This window comes from Opisthocomus hoazin, chromosome 1 (genome assembly GCF_030867145.1).
Source record: "Opisthocomus hoazin isolate bOpiHoa1 chromosome 1, bOpiHoa1.hap1, whole genome shotgun sequence".
NCBI lineage: Eukaryota > Metazoa > Chordata > Aves > Opisthocomiformes > Opisthocomidae > Opisthocomus > Opisthocomus hoazin.
This window is the reverse complement of record NC_134414.1, coordinates 156,484,196-156,505,569: the sequence shown is the minus strand read 5'-3', so window position 1 is coordinate 156,505,569 and position 21,374 is coordinate 156,484,196. Positions and strand designations below refer to the sequence as shown.

The 21,374-nt window shown below is 48.6% G+C and overlaps 1 long non-coding RNA gene across 10 annotated transcripts; it reads left to right on the top strand.

Moving 5' to 3' along the window:
• The first annotated feature begins 2,991 nt into the window (after positions 1-2,991).
• Positions 2,992-19,162, top strand: LOC142364168 (uncharacterized). Of its 10 annotated transcripts, none has more exons than XR_012766219.1 (5): positions 2,992-3,143; positions 3,753-3,924; positions 4,802-4,967; positions 5,052-10,821; positions 13,072-19,162. It is a non-coding gene; the product is annotated as an uncharacterized LOC142364168 (long non-coding RNA). The 10 variants fall into 10 exon arrangements; XR_012766213.1 differs by having other exon boundaries at positions 3,471-3,924; XR_012766217.1 differs by lacking the exon at positions 2,992-3,143 and adding an exon at positions 3,150-3,618.
• The last annotated feature ends 2,212 nt before the right edge of the window (positions 19,163-21,374 follow it).

Below are 21,374 nucleotides of genomic sequence, written 5' to 3'. Positions count from 1 at the left end.
GGTCAGACATGGCAGAGAAGTTCAGCACCTTTTACAAGTCAAATATTTCTACAGCTTGTTGTATGAATTTCAACATTTTTTCTTAACATTCACAGCTGATTATGGACTCTTTTGACTCTTAGGGCGATATTGGTTAAATTTCTGCTGTTTGCAGTGGTCAGTCAACAAACCATATGCAAGTTGATAGTTGTCTGTGCTTCTTGTTGTACCCATACCCCTTTGTTTTGACCCCCCTGGCTGAGCTGTTTCGGACGTGCTTTGGTTTAGGGAATGGCTGTAGCCTACTCGGGATTCTGCTGCTTGTTCCAGCTTTCTTTGCTGTCCACCTCCAGTGACGGGTGAAAGAGGCTGGCCACCACCCTTCGCAATTTTAAGGTTACTACATAGTGCATGTGGAGGAGCTATGAATGAAAAGAGCAGCCTGAAACAATTGAAGGAGTACTGCTGGCACAAAATGAACTGCGTAAATTCAGAGATGACCAATTTGCAGAGTAGAAGAAGGTTTCCAGCCGTCTGAAAGGTGAACCTCTGGGGGGAAAAAACCCACCCTGCAAATCTCTGAGAGTAAGGACCTGAAATCTAAGCTAGAGCTTCATAAATTTATGGAGGGGATTTTATAACACAACAGAGGAACTCAAGCAAATATAAAATGCAGGTTGTGATTCATGTATAGGCCTTTCTAAGGAGCTTTAGAAGGAGACTGGTTTGCTGTTTGTGTCGTACTGATATTGTACTAATCCCATGCTTTAGGGCTTCAACCGGCTGCTTGCTGAGACTGAAAAGGAATTTATTTCTCCTTGGGCTATAACTAAACCCAGGACGTTGTGCTGCTTGTACGTCTTGCTCAGTGACTCAGAGTGAAATACAGCATCACATTTGGAGGCCAAAAAGAGAGTTTCCTCAAGTGAGACTGGCAAGGACTACACAAATTTCTTTTTGGCTTTCTGTTTGAAAATGGAGTGTGGGTAGCCTAGGTTGTTCTGGGAGTTAAATATTACGTGTTTCTACAATTACAGAGACTTAGGACATTGATAATGTTCTTGAGATCCCCTAATCTCCTTCAAATCCGTTCCTTACAGATGGGTGTTTTTAATCCTTTATTAGAAGACATAAATTTATTACCAGGCACTGGTGGTTGTTTTGTGGCTTTTGGAGTAGACATTTACCACAAATGGCCCCAAGCGGTTCTTCCTAGACTCGCGTTCGGATGTCCTCATGCCGTGTTTTCCTCTGTTCTCTGTACTCCCATAGCTGAGCTTGCAGCGCTCTTTATTATTCTGTCCACAGAAACCTGCCTCTGTATTTCCCTTCATAAAACCTTTATGAATTACCTACGTCGGGCTGTGTGTGCAGGAGAACAGCGAGTCTTTGGACAGGAGGATTTTCATGGCAGCAGAGGAAGACTGTTAGCATTACTGTGCTGTCCTACGGCGTGAGCTGTAGGCTGTGGAGCCACCGTCGTGTTTTGTTTCATATTGCACTTCAAGTCACTTCCTCTTCACCGGAGGAAAGAAAATGATGTGCTTCAGACATAAGCTGATTAAAACTTCAAAACATGGATGAGTTTCATTAACCTATTTTTTCACTTTCCAGGTTTTGATCTACAGCTGAGTCAAACAAGCCACCATGTTCATTGCCGTCCGTCTGCGGGGCTCCTAGGGAGCTCGCCAGCGGATCTCAGGTACGAGTTACTCCTTACCAGCCAAACAACTTCCTGCTGGGAAAGGGCTGAGCCCCAGACTTGGGATGCCAGTGCAGCTGTGGCTGCAGTGAAGCAGATGCCCCTTCTCTGTCACTAGTTGTCAAACCCCTAGCCCACAGACCTTTCGAAAAGTCAGACTGAGATCTGTGGGTAGAGGCTTCGGCTCTCATTAATTCATCTCCCAGATTTAAAGGCAACTAACTATATTCCCAACATTCCCATCAGCTAGCACAGTGACTTTTTTTTTGTCTTTTTGTTTTTTTTTCCAGTTGCAGTTGTGGAATGCATCCAGCTTTGAACGGGTTTCTAGTAAAGATCCTTCTAAAGAATGGCCAGAAAAGAATACTTTGACTCACGGTCTGGAATAGTTAGTACTGCAGACCAAGTCTCAGAATGACGCAAGCTGCAAGAAGGTAACTCTGAAGGTCCAGATTCCCTCTGCTCTCAGAATGGTGACAGTCTTTTTTATACTCAGCAAATGTTACGATTTCCAAAAGGAAAACTGTCTTGATCAACACAGAGGCTCTCGGAAAGGCTTTGAGGCAGACACAGGTGCAGAGCAAGGGTCTGAGAAAGGATGGAGATGCCAATGCATAAGGCTTGTCAAGCTGTTGCTGTACCCAGAAGAGAAGTAATTAACTCTTCATGAATAGCTGAATTTGGGGAGTTAAGAGGTGACTCTCTTCCACAGTCCGCGTAGAAAAATAACGGTGTCCTGCGGGCTTTGCCATGAAGCTAGCTGAATTTGGAAAGCTGGTCCCATAGTTCTAGTCAAGCTGTGCAAATACTCTGAGCACATTTAATATATGTAAATTAAACTAGTGTTAAATCACCATGTCTCTCTGGTAGTGAATAATACAGAAAAAGCAAATGGGATGCACAGCAAATGGAGGTGATTCAGCTGTTAGACTGTGTACATGAATATTTCCCCAAACTCTTCTCTAAATGGAGAGATTACAAAAGTACAATTTTACTTAAAAGAGCAAATATTTAATAATGTCACCATTTTGCAATTTATTATGTTTCTTTCTGCTTAGTCCTGCAGTGCTCTAGCTTTAGCTTTAATGTTCGAGCTTGATAATTTAGTTTTCTAAAAATAACCTGCCAGACTATGCCTTACATTTCATTATTTTATGAATACTCCTTTGGACATTCCAGGCCATGAAAATCAGCCCCGAACTCGCACTGTAAAGCAAATATTGTTCTTTCCTTGGGCGGATGAATTATTAATCGAGGTTGGCCTTTTTTGGTGCAGGAAGTTCTGATGCGTTCAGTTTTGCAACACGGAGTTTGATCTTGTACCTCAGAGCTCTTAGTGCAGGCGAGCAGAGAAAAAACTGATGAATTATAGATGTTCTAATGCTGCCAAACTCCGAGCTAAGGGAGAAGGTGGCAGTTCAGAAGGACGCGCATCTCAAGTGCCTCCGAGCTTGGCGCGCAGGTCAGTGGTGCTGGTGGGCAGGCTGCAGCTCTGCTCGGGTTGTGGTCAGCAGCAGAAAGCCGCTTGGTTTTTGTCAGGGTTGGCTGTGAGGGCTTTCTGATGCTTTTCTGTTTGCTTTTTTCTTAAAAGCAGTGGGTACTCTGATATTGGCGCTAGCGGGCTCTTCATGGGAGCGGGTAGCGAGACAAGAGCACGAATGCAAATTATTCTCTTTTGCTGCTTCTTAGAGAAAGCACATTAAGAGTGTGTTGAATAGAATGAAAAATCAGGCTGTCTCTGGGATGATTTTTTAAACTAATGTGTAGTATTGATGTTTTACGTTTTTAGTTCGGAGGTAATTACTGAAGTGTGCAAATGCTATTGTAACTGAAGGGCCTCAGTAATCAAGCACTGAAGGACTATTTCTCCTAGACATTTATTTTCGGTGGTACTTCTCTGTTTTAAAGAAAAATTGCTTGACAACAAAGAGCCCTAGGTAAGAACAAAAACCTTTTGAATAAATCAGGACGTTCAGTTGAAAAAATTTCATTAGTAGAAGGACATGTGATGTGAAGTATTGACCTTAATTATTTCTACCCCTAAATATCCTGTTTCGTAACCCTGAGCCAGGTCACCAGGCAGAATCCTTCGGTCGGTAGGAAGAGGTTGGTGTCTGTGATGCCCTTATTTTCTTCTGCCTCGGGATGGAGTGAGGACCCCACTCCACCTTGCTGGGATGTTGTGCTATTTCCCCAGTGACGCCTAGCCGCAGAGCCTGCTGGTGACGCGAAGGTGGAAGAAGGTACCTTGAGGGCTTGAAACGGTCTTCGGGAGAGCTTCCCAGAGGGCAGTGACCCCGTGTCTGAGCAGCGTGAGGGTGACTGCTGCCCTCGTTCAGCTGCGATGCAGCGTTAGCCTGTGGGGAAGAGAGTTCCTGGAAAGCAGCGTGGTTGGGTTGGATCTGGACGCTCGGTGTTGGAAGGTGCTGTCGTACAAGCAGCCCCAACCCTCGCCCTGGTACTGGGCTTTCTCTCCTGGAGATGAGGTGTGAGCAAGCTCTTGCTTAGCAATAATTTGTTTGGCATTTCATGCTAACTTTCTGTGCCTTGCTGAGTCTGCCAATGTGCAACATGGCTGTCTAGGGAAGGTGTGGTGTTCTTGAAGACGCAGAGTCCTGTGAAAGTGTGTGTGCCTCAGGACAAGATGTAGCCAGGGGCTACATGGTCCCTTTGAACCTGCCTTATGGCGGTGGGGAGCCCTGCAGCTTCAGAAGGCAGGAGTTGTTAAATAGCCTTTTTGTGAAGCTGCTCAGATAGAAGATGTACTTGGGCTGGTCCAGGGTCTTCAGCTGTCCTATCCCTATCAGGCATGGCCTTAGCAGGCCTCTGCGACTGCATCCTTCAGCAGGTCAGGGGACATCTCTGTCTCCCAAAGCTGGAGTCTTCCTCTTCTTAGCCAGACTCCTCTTATTTTGTCATGCAGACATGGGAAAAATATTTGGGGTTTCTTTTTTTCTTTTTGTTTTTCTTTATATAATTTTCCTCCTTCTGCCTCCATGGTCCTTCTTTCTCCAGCATAAATGCCAACCCCATCTCACAAATGTCCTCTCCTTGCCTGAGTTTGAACTGTATTTTCCCCTCAGTCCTGTCCAGCATCAAATGATTTTTCCTGAATCTTAGCCCACAGCTGTAACTGTCGTCGGACAGTCCACCTTAGGAGACAAGCCCCAAACCCAAGCAGAACAACTGCCCGAGCTACAGATGCACTGGGAAGAGTGGTGCGGAGGGTAAATGGGAAGAAGAGGGACAAAGTCCAAGAGGCTTGAAGGACACGACAAAGTTCAAGGCAAGCTGAGTGGCGAGGAGGTGTGGGAGCAGGTGCTGTGGTTTGTCTTTGCGCTGAAAGGCTCTCCTCTTCTCCCCGCGGCAGATCTTGGCGTGCCTCTGTGAATTCAGTCCAGATTGTCAGGTGATGAGATGACAACACGGTTCTTGGTCACCCAGCCAGTGAAACAGCCTGGGGAGGCAGCCCCACATCACCACTTGAAGCAGATACCCTTGAAATGCTTTGCAGCCAAGTCAGCTGAAAACAGAAGGCTGAGAGCAGCTCCGGTTTGCGTCCAAAGCCAGACAAACCTCCTGATTTCTGCAGCTGCCGTCCAGCTTCCTTGCTTTTGGCTCTCATCGCTTTCTGTATCGCACTGCTGTAGATCCATGCCTCTGTTGGTCTTCAGTGAAACACTGTGTGTTGATGGATAATTCTTTCTTTACTCCTAGCAGCATCGTGCCCGTTCACAGACTCGAATTGGTTATTGTTTGCCGATTATTTATTAGGTGAATAATAAATCTCATCTCCTTTATGAGGAAGGGCTGAGGGACCTGGGCTTGTTTAGCCTGAAGAAAAGTCTGAGAGGGGATCTTATCAATGCTTGGGCATATCTTAAAGGTGGGTGTTAGGAGGATGGGGCCAGACTCTTTCCAGTGGTGCCCAGCGACAGGACAAGGGGCAACGGGCACAAACTGAAGCAGAGGAAGCTCCAGCTGAACCCGAGGAAGAACTTCTTCCCTCTGAGGGTGCCGGAGCCCTGGCCCAGGCTGCCCAGGGAGGCTGTGGAGTCTCCTTCTCTGGAGATATTCCAGCCCCGCCTGGCCGCGGTGCTGTGCCCCCTGCTCTGGGTGACCCTGCTTGGGCAGGGGGTTGGACTGGGTGACCCACAGAGGTCCCTGCCAACCCCAAACAGTCTGTGATTCTGTAATGGACATTTATGAAAATGCATCCAGTCAAGTTTTTTGCTGAAATGCTCGGTGTTACAACAGCTGGCAAGGGGCTTGTACAGAGGTGAGAGCTCTGCTGAAGTCAAGAGCAACCCCAAAAAATAATAGGGAAAGAAAGATGCCTCAGAGTGGTTAATTTAAATAGTCAAGAGACGACGCAAGGCGAAGAGGTGAAGTGGGCTGTCTGACCTCGTACCGCAGAGATCGCCCAAGGAGCCGTTTCCTCGCAGAAGGTGCAGCAGCTTTGTGCAGTTCAGATTTCCGTGGGGATGTTGTCAGCAGGAATGGAGGAATTAATTCCAGTGATGCTGGCATGTTTCCTTTAATGTGTTTACTGATCTTCACCTTCTGTTCAGGAATGATCGCACTGAAAAATCTTGGCATGCAAACATAAAATTATTTGGAAATTTCTGTTCTACAAGGACTTTTTGTGTATTTCAAGGCTGATACTGAAAAACAAAATAGAATCCAAAACCTGCAGCCTTTTCTGGTAGGTGAACCAAGTTTTCTGCACATCGGGTTGTTGGTAAAACACAGAATTATGAGTCCCTGTCTTGCAAAACTCAGTCCTTCCCATGGGAGCACAAAGCCTTTTAATACTCAGCTTTGCGGCGTGCCATTGCTGATGTCAGGCCGATGCGCTTGTCAGAGCGAAAACTCCATGCACAGGTGTGCTGTGAGACCGTGCCTTCCAGCACGAAACCCTGTGATGTTTTTCTGCCTCTGAGACAGAAGATCCGAGGCAGCGCTGGTGCTGCTGCTGGCACTAACCGCTCCCGAAGAGGGGAGATGTGGCTGGACTCGTGACGGGCATAGGACAGGGGGAAGGGGGGAGAACAGCAGCTCGTCCAGATCTGGGGTGTGTCACAGAAGCTCTGCTCTTTCCCGGTCTGTAACACGCCGGGGGTCCCGCTGAGCTCACAGCCTAGCTGTCACCTCAGTGCCATCAGGTTCCCCAGGTCCTGTGGCCGAAGGGATGCGCTGTGGCACCCTCGATAAATGAGACAGGAGGTGAATGGTGTTGCAGAATTTGAAAGCCAGAGTGAGGATTTCATCACAGAACTCCTCTTGAAATTTCCAGACACTTATTTTGATTTGCTCTTTTCTGAATTCTAAAATATCAGTCTTTTTTTGCCCAGGTAGTAAAATCTTAGAATATTTTTTCTTCGGCTGCAAAGTCTATTCCCCAGCATGGACCTGCACGATGGGTGCTGTGGGACCAGCAGTAACCCCAGTGGGAGATCTCCTTTGCTAACCTGAGCATCAGCAGCAGACCTGGAGGCAGCCATCTCGTCGTGGAGTCACTAGTGTTGGTGGGCGAGGGGCTTGGGCTACTTCTTTTTCAGGCTTTGAGGTCCTGGTGGGTGGAAAACCATTTCTCTCCATCTGCTTCCACCACCTGGTCATCAAGTCCTCTCTGAGCCTCTTGCCTGAAGCTTAATGCAGATGACCCAGAAGCCCCATGGCGTAGGTAGCATCAAGCTGCTGCCTTCCCTGTCTTGGGAGACGGCGAGGGGAATGTTGCTGCCTCACGGGTCAGCGTGCCCATAGCAGAGCTGACACAGGAGCGAGGGCAGAAGTGGCCAGGCAGCGCCGTGTTTCATTTAGGGAGATGAGGCTTTGGGGTAGGGTCAACTCGCGGGTGCTGGCTCTGCTGGGCACTGCGTGCCTACGGAGGGGGGCTGATGTGGGGGGCGTGTGATGTAAACTGGGGACAGCCAGTGCTGCTCTGGCGGCCGAGGACCCTTTGCTTTGAGCTGGTCGTGGTCATAAGACTTAGTTTTGATGCTCTCTCAGTTTAGCTGGAATGGAAGACGCTCTGGGGTTTGATTATTTCGGTTTTGTGGATTATACACAGCATGGATGGGAACGCAGCGAGATCCCAGGAGAGCCCTCTTTTGTGATGATTAAAGCACGTAAATAAAATTTGAGGTGCTCTGTCACTTTTTTTTTTGCTCTGCTACCCAAGTGTAACTGCACTTGAAAGGATTGTGTGACATCAGGGCAAACAGCAAATTCTTCCCTTCAGAAGTGGGGGAAGGTACTTCTTTATTTATGTAGCTGGGGCCAGATTCGTTCCTTTGATCAAGAATTGCAGCTTGTCTGTTACCAGTATTATTTCGCACTGCATCTTTTCTCATCTAGTTTCTTTTCCTTTTGATCTTGCTCTGTTACTTCTGCCAGTTGTGCTACGTGAGGAGAATAAGTAAACTTGAGACCTGAATTGGCACTGGACAGACACATCCTTCTAGCTAGTAAATTACTCACGTTGGCTGCCTTGCCCGTTCGACCGGGATGCAAAGTTCAGCGGTTGTGCTGGACCGTGAAACGAGGAGGGTTTCTGGCACCCATCTGGCACCATCTGCAGCGCGTTCCTCTTGGACCTGGCTTGTTGTGGTCTGGTGGGCTCTAGTGCAAAGCAGGCACACTCGTTTGCAAACTCTAAGCTCTCGGGAGCGAATCCCAGGGAAGAGTGGAGAATTCAGGACCTTCTTTTTCCTTTGGGAGCTCTGGAAGGCTGGAGGCTGCAGCGTGTAGTTTCTTTTTACTTAGAGGTTGGGGCAAAAAGCTTAAAAGCGTTCCTCGCGAAACCCCAGGGTCAGAAAGAGTACAACTACGGAGACTCCAATTCCTCCACACTGATTCAGCAGACAGACCCATCTTGCCTCTCCAGGAGGGAGGGCAAGAGCTTGCAGCTGCGTGGAAAGACCAGAAGGAGCAGGGAGGCCCGTCAGCTTTGGCTTGGCTGAGTGCTTTTCTTGATGGCTGTCTCTCAGCAGCCTTTCCAAGCCTCCCCCTTCGCCGAGCGCAGGGTTTCTGGAAGAGCTCGCTTTCTGGGTGAGCCCCAGCCCGTTTCTCCAGACCAGCCCTTACACTGGTGGTGACTGTCCTGTCCTCCAGTCCTCCTGCAGAGTGGAGCATGGGGAGCACAGTCCCACGCGCCCGCGGCTCAGCAGCCACCCAAAACACAGACACCCGGAGCACGCCACGGCGGTCGACACGCGGCCGCTCTGGCTTTGAAGAGGCTGAAGGACTGTTCCTCCCGGGGCTTGCAGGTTTGTTTTTTGTTGTTGTCGCTTTGGTTTTCCCTCTTTAAAAATTTTTTCTTTTAAATTTCTCATCTCTATTCATGCTCCTTTTCCTCCGCTCCAGGTGACAGAGCGGGAAGGGCGGGCGGGCACTTCTCTGCACGTCAGAGCCACCGCCTTGCTTAGGTGCATTCACCTGCTTTCAGAGAGATTTACAGACTTCTCATTGTAACATATTGTGGGATGTAATGATACAGTTTTTCAAATCTCTTGAAAGACATGAAGGAACAAATCTGTCATGAACTCCTGAAATTTTGATCATGAAATTTACTCAGTTGATTCAGTAGCAGGTTTGGCTCCCCCACCCCTCCTTTTGAAGTCCCACCCTCTAGAGGCAAGTGACGACTTGAGGAATTCAGCTTTCATTTATTAAAAAGAAGTTTTCAGCTCTCATAATCATAGGTGGATGTTTAAAAAAACAAACAAACCCAAACCTGAGTGTTAGCTAAAGCACCCAGGAAGACGAGGGCATTCAGAAGAACTGAGCGTTGTCAGGTTACAAGTAATTACTTTTACGCTGAGTCTCCTGACCAGCTGCATTTAGCTTTTTTTTGGGTTTAGAGTGCCACAGGCTCTCAGTACTTGTCTCCACTAACAAACTTTTCCTAATAAATATGATATTTACTGGTGTGATTTCAAGCCTGATCAATCCTATGCTAATTTTTAATTTACCTTGCCCTTGTTTATACAAGGTAGTAAGTTGTGCTCCACATTATGCTACTAGGATGTTGCAGTTCATGCATTTTTCCCTTTTATGTGCTAGATACACCCAGTGTAGCCAGGAGGGTTCAGATACGTACACACTGCATAGGGCACATCGGTGGTGCCTGGGGAGTCCACAACGGGCTGTTCTCCTTTAATCCCTGGTTCAGATCTGGCCTCCAGCCCATGGTGACGGAAGCATCTGCTGATTTCTTCCCAGCTCGCGAGCCAGTGTGATGAGGGTTGGGCATACACAGGTGGTGGTTTTTTTCCTTTTTTTGGTGTCTGTGACTAGGTAAAGACTAGGTCTTTCATTGCTGATTTCCATCCTCTCTTTTAGCTGGAAAGAGTTTCTTCTCCCTAAACGTTTTTCGGTAAAGTCTAATTCCAGGACACAGAGCTACAGATCCTTCCCACCCGAATATGTGAGTATACTGAACACGTTGATTTGTACAATTTTGGAGAGACCTTTAATTTTTCCTTTTTAACCCCCAAACCACCAAAAATCATATCTGGAGAGGGTTTCTTTCCTTCCCACCCAATGGCATTGACCTCAGCCGGAGGGGTTTGCGGGGAGCCCCTGCTATGGTGCTTGGTGAGGGAGGTGGGCAGGAGGGATGGCCAGCGCGGGCAGCGAGCGCTTCGTGCTCGCCAGCAGCTGACGCCGAGCGAGCTTCTCCGCATGAGGCTGCGAGTCACCGCGCAGCGTCAGCCTGCCCAGACGAGTAACTGAAAGGGAGAAGGGTCAGCGGAGGGATGCTGCCCCGGGATGTGCCACGCTTGAAGGAGTGGGGTTTTTTTTGAACAGGCAGTGGCTTAGCATCTGTAAATAGACTAATTTTTCTTTTCTTGGTTGGCGGAGCATCATGGTCCTGTCCCATTGGATCTGTTAGTGATGACAGTTAATTTGCATTTTACCAAAGGCACTTTGTTTTGCCCAGCTCATTTAAATGTAGAAATCATCCTTCGAAGTGCCTGATGTGAACTCCTCTATCCTGCTCGTGGCCCTCCGTCTCTGCGGCTGTGTGACACCCCCATGGCTGCGGTGGAAGTCTCGTGCCAGGTTAGCTGTAACGAAATGTGAGGAAAAGACTGATGGTCTTCGCAGCTGCAGGCGGCACCGAGGAAGCAGAGGTGTGTGACCAGGTGGTCCAAGGGCCTTTGTGGGAAGCCCTGGAGAAACTTTTCTCACCAGCATTTGGCCCCTGGAGACTTTTTTTGTCTTCAAAGTCCATGTTAGGCTTAGCTTCCAGGCAGCTTATTCCCGACTTCCTATTTTTGAGCCTTTGAGAAAGGTGATGCATAACCTGCCCTTTCTCTTGGGTGATTCAGTTTTCCTTGGTGAGGAAGGTGGGACATGGTGGCATTTCACCTTGTGAAAGGGGAGTCCTGGCTGGTGGCTGCTCAGCGACGCTTTGAGAAGCCTGTAGTAAGAATAGGTGGAGAGCTGAAGTTAATACGTGAAGGTCTTTCCCCTCGTGTTTCTGTACAAACCCCGTTGTCAACCTAAGCGAGAACACGGCCAGTTGCTCAGTGGCGAAGCGTCAGGCGGTGGGACTGTAGTGTTGCCGGGAAGGCAGTGGAGTTTCTCTGCTGAGTGATGATGGATAAACAAGGAATAAGCTCACAGTCCTTTCTCATCCCAGGTGGAGCTCTGGAGGGTAGGAAACAACTTTCTGAACGATCCCAGAGGCTGGAAAGAAAGCCCCTAGGCCGCATGCGGTGGGCTGGACGAGAGCAGGAGCAGCCAGCCCGGGGGGACGGAGGCTTCTCCCCGGCCGGGGTTGGTCAGCACAGGTCAGGCCAGCTGGGCAGCCGCTGGGCAGGCTCGTGCCCTGGCACCCACCGAGGGTCCTGCCAGCGCTGCTTGCTCTGGGTCTGGTTGTGTTTGGACTTAAAGCCCGTTTATCTGCTGTGTGAGATGTATTTCAGCCCAGGAAATCGGGCCTACTTACGTCCGCTTTGCTTTTGATGAGACGGCAGAAAACTGGCAGTAAGAATTTTTGTTTGATTGGCTTTTTTTTCTTTTTTTTTTTCCCTTTAGAAGTGCAGTGCTATTTAAAGGTTACACGCTGCTTCCCAAGCGCACTGTACCTGCATTAAAAATGCTGTGAATACAGAAGTGTGTTTGGCTTTGAGTCACGTTTAATCAGTCACCCGTTGGCTACCGTGGAGACACAGCGCGTGGCCTGCGCGTTTATTAACGCTCCCGGCACGCTGGCGTGCACGGCTGGCAGGACGCCGGGGCGCGAGCGGGCTCCTCCTGCGCGCGGGCTGCCGGAGCCTGGCTGTGCCGCAGGGGACACAGCAGAGAGCAGATGGGTCACAGTGGCGTCACCTAACGCTCCCTTAGTGCTGGCAGAGGACAAATCCATTCTTTTGGGGTGTTTTAGCTGATCCATAGTGTGTTGCTTATTGTTATTCTGGTGCAATAGTAATTGATATATCTTTAGCTTGATGCCTTAACATGTAATGTAATCCTTAAAAAGCTTTGAATATTGATGCACTTATGCAATTGAGAAAAGAAGGCAATAAAGGGAAAAAGAAAAAAAAACCTGCAAATTTAAAAAAAAAAGTAAAAGAAAAATAAAGTGGATAGGAAAAAGAAAGAGACAACCATTTCTTATTACTGTCAGCAACCTTGTATGGAAAGTCACAGGTGACTGAGCCACCAGTGTGCGCTCCCAGCCCAGCAGGCCAACCGTACCCTGGGCTGCATCAAGAGAAGCATGGCCAGCAGGGCGAGGGAGGGGATTCTGCCCCTCTGCTCTGCTCTGCTGAGACCCCACGTGGAGTCCTGCATCCAGCTCTGGAGCCCCCAGCACAGGAAGGACATGGACCTGTTGGAGCAGGTCCAGAGGAGGCCACAAAAATGATCTGAGGGCTGGAACAGCTCTCCTGTGAGGACAGGCTGAGAGAGCTGGGGCTGTTCAGCCTGGAGAAGAGAAGGCTGCGGGGAGACCTTACAGCAGCTGCCAGTGCCTGGAGGGGCCTACAAGAAAAATGGGGAAATTATTTTCAGCAGGGCTTGTTGCGACAGGACGAGGAGCAATGGCTTTAAACTAAGGGAGAGTAGATTTAGACTAGGTACAAGGAAGAGATTTTTTACAGTGAGGGTGGTGAAACACTGGCACACGCTGCCCAGAGAGGTGGTCGATGCCCCATCCCTGGACACACTGAAGGCCAGGTTGGACGGGGCTCTGAGCAACCTGATCTAGTTGGAGATGTCCCTGCTCACTGCAGGGGGGCTGGGCTAAAGGTCCCTTCCAACCCAAAGCATTCTGTGATTCTGTGGCTATGACTCCATGGCAGATGGAAACCCTGGAAGGTGCTGGGCAGCAGCAGAGCGCAGGGCACCTGTTGACATCTCTGTGTCCCTTACAGGTTTTGAAAATGCCAGCGACTTGGGGTGCTGCTTCCCACCCCAGTGATTTCAGCGTGCTTCCACACCACTAGCAGACCCTTGGAGGACATGGATGATGGGAGGCAGAGGACGGCGGCTGCTGCAGCAGCTGAGATCCACGCACTGGGCCCAGCCAAACTTGTACATCGCTGAAGGCAAGGGACATTGTGTGGGTTCTGCTCTTCCCTGGGGTCTTTGGCGCTGCCGAGCCCGTGCGCAGCTGGCTCGGGGCCCGCTGGGTCCCTGCCGGCGCTGGGACTCGGTCTCCGCGCTGGTGCGGCGCGGCACGGGCGATGCTGCAGCCCGAGCGATGCGTGGGTGAGGGTGAGGGTGAGGGGCTGCACCGCGCACCGGCAGCTCTGCACACACGCACAGTCGCAACCGTCTGCGTGTCCGCCAGCTTCTCATTTTCACGATTTGTTGTTTTTGCTGTGCGAGTGAGCACCAAATCAGGCTCAGAAGCGAGCACCGCAGAAGGCTGTGTGTGTTGCTGGAAAACAGCCCGATAAAATAAACAGATGCTGTCATAAAAAATAAAGCAGAAAGTCTGTTAAATAGAGCTTCCCTTGAAGAAAAGGAAAGTATTTCATGCATTGAATTTTCTGGGGTTCATTTTGGTGGTTTCGACCTGTGAGGCTGCTGAAGCCTCAGCCGGCTGTGCGCGGTGCGTGGGGCTGCACGTGCCGGGAAGGGATCTGCACCCAACGCTGAGCAACTGCAGTGGTGGATTTTTCAGTGATGCCTCGCTGTCGGCACGCTGTGCACTCTGGCTCTTCAGAGGAGCTGGCTATAGCGTTTTACACACAAAGAAAAACAGCTGAGGAGTATATAGTTTGAACTCGGAGGACCCCAACTATTTTTTTTATTATTATTTTTATTTTTTTTAAGAGAACAAGTCTTCTTCTTGCATTCTGGTTTTCTGCAGAAAACCTGCCAAGACAAAATTGGTAGAAGGTGTTGTGAGGCGTAGACCAGTTGCAGGTGGTGATGCTGAGCTGGAAACCCCCCAGGCTTTGGGGCAGCCTCAGCTCTCTGGAAGTAGGGCAAGATGAAGACAGCATCAGCCTGTGATGCTTCCTGAGGATAAATTTTACAGCACCTCAGAGGAGGCTGCAGAAGAATGTCACTGGGTTTGGGAGCAGTGTCTCGAGGAAGGCTAGAAGACCGAGAATCCTCCTTTTCTGAGTGGTCTACTGGCAAGACCCAGACTTTGCCTTTGTTGAGAAGATATCAGAAGATTCAACCCGTACTAAACCTTCCAGTTTTATGGATACCTGTCTCTGACACGTGGCTGAATTATTGCACTCCCACTCAAAAGCAGCAGCAACTATTAATAAGCACAAAAGCAGTGATCCAGGAATAGCACCAATATCTGACCCTCTTTTCAATCACCTCATACCATGACATGACTAGTTTTAGCTTTCTTGACCTGTTATTTTGTCCAAGACGTTCCCATTTTAAGGTCTTGCACTCTGTGATTGCTTTTTTTTTAATTTTTAAATTGGATTCTTTGGTGCAGTCTAAAACATGTCTGTTATAATTTAGCTGCAGTACGGTTAGCAGTCCGTTTGCCGATGAGGTGCTTGGGTATTGCAGTGCCCTGGCACATTTTTGAGTAGTTCCTTAGGGGAAGCTGGTTTGCCTGTGGTTAGGCTTGTGCTCTCACAGTTACCCTCCAGGGAAACTTCACCAGGCTCAAAAAACCAAGTAAACAAATTCATGTTTGAAGGTTTCTCTGATAATTTTTTTAACGCATGTTAGGGGAATTAATTCCACAACTTCTGTGATGTTTGAATTTTCCATTCCTTGTCAGCACTTCAACCTCTTCAGAAGTTTTTGATCATCCTGAAGAATTTTCCTAGTAAGTTGATGTTAGAAAAATCTTTTCCTCGTTATTTAAAAAAAAAAAGCATTACTAAACAAAAGTGTTGTATGTTCTAACATTTAAGGCTGATGTTTTTATGGCCCCACAAAAGCAAGGCGATGGAAAATGCCAGTCCGTCCTGGTTCATGTGCTTGGTACTGACAGGGGGACTCCGAACCCGAAAGCATGAACTTCTTCAGCACCAGTTAAACTTCGCTGTAGCTGTGACGGGTACACATTTTCTGTGGATCAGCACAGAGGAGGGCTTGAGTAGCATCTAAAGGGACGTATCTGCTAGCAGTGCTGGTCGGAGAACAGAGTGTTCCGCTCTGCAAAGCAGTGGAGATCTGGGGGGAGCTCCCCTCCTCGCTCTCACTGAAGCGTTTTCACAGAATGTGTGCAAGAATTCATTTTATTTTGATTTTAGACTTTAGGAGAAAACGTAATGTAGTACACATGGCTTGAAAGATTTTTTTTTTAAAAAATCCATGTTGGAATACATCTTTCTGCAACATTTGTGATAGAATAAGGTCCAACTTTATTTTCACGAGATTGTTTCATTCTATTTTCTTCTGATTTTGGTGGAATTGAAGCAGCATTTTCCACTGAAAACAACTGTCAGTGAAAAAATGTCTGGATTCTGGCCACCTCCTGTGCATACCCACCTACACCTGGGCTTGGTGATGTGGCAGCGGTGCTCTTTGGTCAGTGGATTTCACCTTCTCCCTGCTCCTTGGGCAGGCCAGCGTTTCTGCGCAGCCCGCGTTTCACCTCCCGCCACGCTGCAGGCTTTCCCTGCCGTTTTGTGCGGCTCTTCTGCGAAGCCATCCTTGCCTCTGCGTACTTTTGTCCACAGAGTTGGAAACTGGTTCCTCACAATCTCAGAAAGAAAAATACATTTTATCACAGGGCTGTGCAGAGGTTGTGCATATTGTAAACCAAGGAGTTGGTGGTGGTGAATTAAATATGGATGGACAGGAACCCTGCCTTAAAAGCTATGGTATTTATTTTTGGTAAGGAAGGGTGATACTTCCAGTTACCGGTGCCTAGCTGTGTGCTGTGAAATGACAGCAATTTTGTTTGCACTGAAAAAAATTCCTTACGGTGAGTAGGGAAATGAAAGGTTAGAAGTAAAAAATAGTAAGTGAAACACACCCAGCTTGTATTTGGCAGTGTATCAAGGCATCCAGTGAGGCCTAGAAAGATACCTTAAAAACGGGCGTTTCAGGACCAGATCAAAATGTGCTGGTTTATGCCAGCTTGGTTGGTTTTTTTCTCTCTGTCCTGGTTAAGGATGTTTGTCCATAACTTTTCAGCTTTGGTATGTTCATTCGTATGTTTGTTTGTTTGTTGTTTTGTGGTGCTTTGGTGAAGAATTTTTTTTGGCCAAGCTAGTTAGGCTTCCTCCCCCCTTGATTTTTGTCTTTATTCAAACTTCTGCAAGGGCCCCTTCCTCCAGCACAGCTCAAGGAATGGAAAACTGCTGTGTCTCGTTCCTTGGAGCTCACAGCGGCGGGGCTCCTCGACCGTGACCCCCGCAGACAGAAGAGCGTGCCGCCGGAATCTCTTTTCATCTTCGCCTGTTACTGGGGTGAGCCATGCCTGCCACGACTGCTTCACCTGCTCAGCAGACGGCCTTGCCGAAGCGCGCCGTGGGGATCGAGTGAATTTGCTTTTATTCTCGAAGCTGCTGTGGGATTTTGGCAAGTCGCTTTGGTGGCCTGGCTGCCTGGCTCAACACCAAACCGCCCGGGGCAGAGGTGTCACCCCAGCGTCTGGGGCAAGCCCACCGCAACCGGCCGGGGTGGCCGCGAGCCCGGAGCCGCTGGTGTCCTCAGCAGCATCAGCTACTGCGCTGACGCCATCGCTGCGCGCACCACGCACGCAGTCGGCAGCTTCCAGCTTCCAGCCATTAATCCCTTTAATCTCCTTGTGTTCTAAGCGATGCTATAAATTAGCAGAGTACCTTTTTTCCACACACCCCCCCCCTTTTTTTTCCTCTGGAAAACAAACACAATTCATTTTATTCTTCCACAACTAATGGCAATGTTGTTGGAATTGTGTCTGAATTGAAATGCTCCTTTTTCTTGCTAATATGTTCTTGCCAGGAGTTGTTTATTTGTTTGGTACGTGTTAATTTTTGGATGAAAAAGAAAAATCCAGAGACAGCTGGATATACATTAATCTCAGTTAAAAGCCTTTCAGCAGATTAACCCTGGAAGGCAAAAAGGATGTGAACAGAGCTGGAATGAATGATTGTTTTCTGTTTCAAAGGAATCTCCATAAAGCTCTGTGTTTTGGTGATTGACACCGAGCATTGCAAAATTATCTCTTGCTACCTTCCTGCAGACTTCCCTTGACAAGTGTCCCCAGATGCCTTGCTGTAGAAGTTGACTTCTGTTGAGCTGCTGGAGTACATTGCCTGAATCCTCCCATCCCTCTTCTGGGCTGTCAGTGGTAGCTCTGATTTCTTAGTCATTTTATCTGTTTGTGGTAAATTTGCTGGGAATTCATTAGCAGTAAGACCAAAATCAAGGATCGTGGCACATATATGTAGTAATGTGCCCATTGTGCCCTGTAGTCTCCTAAAAAAGGGGCATCTTTTACTGGTTGGTCCTGGAGGGCAGCCAAAGCCCTCCCTGGCCCATGGCGTTTCACTCCTCAGCATCCACCACCAGCACAAAAAATAAAAAGGGTCAGAAATGAAACGTCAGAGATTAATTTTGGAGGCAGAAACTAGGAAGAGGAAGAATAGTACCCTCAGCAAGTTTGCTGATGACACAAAGCTGGGAGGAGTGGTGGACACCCCGGCAGGCTGTGCTGCCATCCAGCGAGACCTGGGCAGGCTGGAGAGTTGGGCACAGAGGAACCTGATGAGGTTCAACAAGGGCAAGGGCAGGGTCCTGCACCTGGGGAGGAACAACCCCAGGCACCAGTACAGGCTGGGGCTGACCTGCTGGAGAGCAGATCTGCGGAGAGGGACTGGGAGTGCTGGGGGACGACAGGGTGACCACGAGCCAGCAGCGTGCCCTGGCTGCCTAAAAGGCCATCGAGTGCTGAGCAAATATTACCAGGTGTATTTAGAGGGAGGATATTTTAGATAAAAGCGATATAAGAAGTATTCTCAGGCGAGCATCCAGGGGTGAGTGGATCTGCAGTTTGTTTTCCTACAGTTTATTGGAAAAACAAAGGATAATTAAAAAAACAATTAAAACTTTACTGCCTGTATGACACCATATTTCCTGTTGAGCTAAGTGTTTTGATGAGAACTATTGCAATTATGTTTTAGTTGATTATTCAGCGTTGTTTTGGTAGGGATTAACCACTGCTTCTGACGGAAGATGTGTGTTCTTCAGCTCCCACTGCTTTCTGCTGGAGCTGTGGCTGCTGGGGCTGGCTGGGGAGGAGAAGTTCCACTGCTCAACAGACAGGCTATAAAAATCAGAGAGCTCTTCACTGTTCTACAGCTGAAAAAGGGTAAGAAAGACTGCTGTGACACCTGCCTAACCTACAGCTACTTTTGGCCACCTCTGAGGAGGCCATAGACCTTTCCTCCCATGTTGTTCTCTCCCCGATGTGTGGAGCACCCGGGCTGTTGCCCACCCACTCCCTGGCTCCCGGCCGCACCGTCACGCGTGTCCAGGCGGTGTCCAGGCGGTGTCCAGGCGCTGCTTCAGAGGGACAGGTCTCTGACCCACCCTCCTGCGGCTCCGGCCAGAGAGCGCTGGGACCTTGAACTTGCTGCCTGGACCAAAAAGCAGAGGGGACACAAACTCCTTACTGAATTTCCAGTGAAGAGAGAAGCCTTCCCTCTTGTTCATTTATCAACGTTACAAGAAATAACTGGAGCTCCTTGAGGAGGGGGACCTCAATATGTTCCTGTAATACGGTAAAGCCCATAATTATCTTTTGACTTCAGCTTCACTGTAGGCGTTTATCTGCTTTGTGCATTTCAGCTTGGGGGAAATGGGGAAGAAAAAACTCAGACCACCTATTTTATTCTTTCCTGGGGTTTATTAATCACCAGAAAGCGAGCAATACTTCCTGTAGAGTGTGGATATGATTGCTTTGTTCTCGCTTCTAACACAAATGTTTTTGAGATGTCCTGCCCTTCTAATTTAATATGTTCATGTTACATCAGTAGTTATATATTCATGTTGTATCAATAGTTCCATTTTATCTCTTAAAATAAAACTTTTCCCTATTGAGGATTGTTGTAGAATTAATTACCACCCTTTTACTGAGTTCCTTTGTATTTCAGCAAGGGAGAATCAAAGCAGCAGACACGGGGAATACATTCGCCACAGCAGTTTTTATAAAGCTCTGATGGAATTTGCTCTTTTGTTGTGCACGTGTCTTGACCGAGAGATTTTCTGCATCAAGGCATTAAAAGAAATCCCTCATATTTACACCCAAGCAGGCTCTCCTAGGAGGGCCTGAAGACGGCAGGGTGGGCATTTTCTCTGTTTCCTCCCTCCAACACAGGGTGTGGCAAGCAGCAGCTCAGCGTTCTGCTGCACGCTCTCTGCTGTGGGTGCCCTGCAAGCCTCAGGGCCCAGGCTGACCGGGTAGGACGTGCTTGCTGCCAAACGTGCTCCACCCCAGCGCTGCCCATGTTTGTTCCACCCTGCTTTTCTGCCTGGGAGCCAGACAGCACGTGGAAACCCGGCGGTAGTTCTGCTCAAGCCAGCAGCTTCGGGTGTGCCAAGGGTAAGTTTTCTGGCCGAGAAACCTGGCCACTTGCCTGAAATGGAAAATCCTGCAGTCATTCTGCCAACAGTTTCGTGGTTTTTGCGGAAGTCCCACCCATGTCATCCAATTTTATATTTTCCTCTGAGTTCAGACAACTCCTATGTTTGTTTCAGTGAATAGCCATTAGTAACACAGATCATTTTCCTGTAGCACTTCTGGAGGAATCAGAGATGTACTTACGCAGGCTTGAACGGGACGGCCGAGCCGATGGCTCGAGCTGAGAGATGGCACAGCAAAGGCGAGCCCAGGTCCGGCAGACCTCAGCCAAGCAGACTGAAACTTTCTGGGTCTGGGTCCGATCGATCATTGCTTTCAGACACATCCTTGATACGCGCTTGCACGTACCCTTTTCCTAGGGTTTGGGGCTTTCTATTTTTTATTAGCTACAGATAAGTTGCTTTAACAAACATCCGTGCAGTTAGCGGAGAGAAAAGGGAAAAGACTGCGAAATATCTTTGAGCTCCTCTCTGTGTAACAACAGCAGCGATGGCACACGGATGCTGCGTCTGCTTGCTAGATAAATTCCCAGCTGGCCTTTTCTGGTGGCTGCTTAAAGCGCGCCCGCCCAGCGAAAGTGAAGGTGCACTGCGTGGTTAAAAGGGCAACGGAATCTGCAGAGCAAATCCCAGCGGGCACTGGCTGCCTGGCAGTGGTACTTCCTGCTGTGCGACCGCCTACTCCAGCAGCGTTTTGCAACACGAGATCGAACAGAACCCAGGCGTGCCGGGGAAAGGTGTTGCAGTTTGATATCGCACGATGCTCGTTATCAGTGATACAATACACTTGATCCCTGGGCCGGCAAATACTGGAGAAGGCAGCAGGTAGATCCTATGCTGGGGAGCAAAGAAGTCGAGCTCAAATGCAACATAGCTTTTTAGATGCTGCCAAGATTCAAATTGCTTTCTACAGTCCTACATGAACAAAAAGCATTTCTGCAGTCCTACATAAGCCAAAGGCATTTCTGCAGCCCAGAACAGGGCCTGAGCCTCCCGGCAGCTCTTACCAGAAACGCTCCTGACGCACGCAGCCTCTTCATTGAATTCTGCCCTGCTTTATGTGCTGGGTTTTTTCAGAATGCGAAAGACTCAACAGGGAGACAAATAGCTCATTCCAGTGGGACAGCACTGCAAGTGATCAGGAAGCCGAGAGACGGCTGGGAAATGCTACGTTAATATTCCCTAGCTTGAAAAAAGAAAAAAATCAGAAAAATAAAGCAGGCTTGCGCAATAGCAGAGGTAAGTATGCAGGCACACACCTCATCCTGGAGAGAGCGTGCGGCTTTGGTTTTCGTGATGAGCACAAGCCATGGGGTACGGCGGGACAGTGCTGGGAAGCTGGGAGAGCGCGTGCTTCGGGAAGGGCTTGTCCTCCAGATCGCCGTCCTCTGCGGTGGGGGTGCGACAGGGAACTACAGGCGTCTCCAACGGGATGCTTTGTTTCCACGTTGTAGTTTGACGGAAAAAATATAAAAAAGAAGGGTGCAAAGGCCAGCTGGTGAAAGGGTAGTGGAGAGAGGCAGAAGAGTTTCCCTCTCTTGAGATGACTTTTCAGTTCTTTATAAAAGTTCTTCATCATCCCTACGAATAAACACCAGTGATGGAATTGCACTTAAGGATGAAATGGTGAAGTCAAATTCGAGGAGAGCTTGAGGGTCTGTACAGTTCAGCT